The following is a 502-nucleotide window of genomic DNA, read 5'->3' on the forward strand; positions in this document are numbered from 1 at the left end:
CGGCGCCGCGCCGCCTCCCGCGCCCGGCCGCCTGATCCGCCCGTGCCCCGCCACCTCCGCCCGTCGGCGCCCCGTCTCCCCCGCCGGCCACCTTCCCCGTCGTCTTCTCTGGTGGGCCGCCGCTTGCCTTGGGAACCGTGCCCAGATCCAGATCCGTTTTTGGAGGTTGACCCCGAATTTTGCCCCAAGTCCCTTTTTCTGTCATATTTTGGTGTCCCATTTGACCTGTCATATCTCCGTGCATATAGCTCCATTTTGCGTGCATAATATATCACAATGTTCATCATGAGATGCTCTTCATTTTTTTTCCATTGTGCCATGTTTGTTTGAGATCATCGTGATGCCCGAATCATCGTTGCAAGAGTGCTATATGATGTTAATCTGTTGAAACTGTTATAACTTGGTGATTTGTCATTTTTGTTGCATTTTGTGTGTGCATCTTATGAGCATGAGCTCTACATGTGTTTTGAACTACATTATGCCATATTTACAGAGGTGCAAT

The sequence above is a fragment of the Triticum aestivum genome, chromosome 7B (assembly GCF_018294505.1).
Source record: "Triticum aestivum cultivar Chinese Spring chromosome 7B, IWGSC CS RefSeq v2.1, whole genome shotgun sequence".
Classification (NCBI taxonomy): Eukaryota; Viridiplantae; Streptophyta; class Magnoliopsida; order Poales; family Poaceae; genus Triticum; species Triticum aestivum.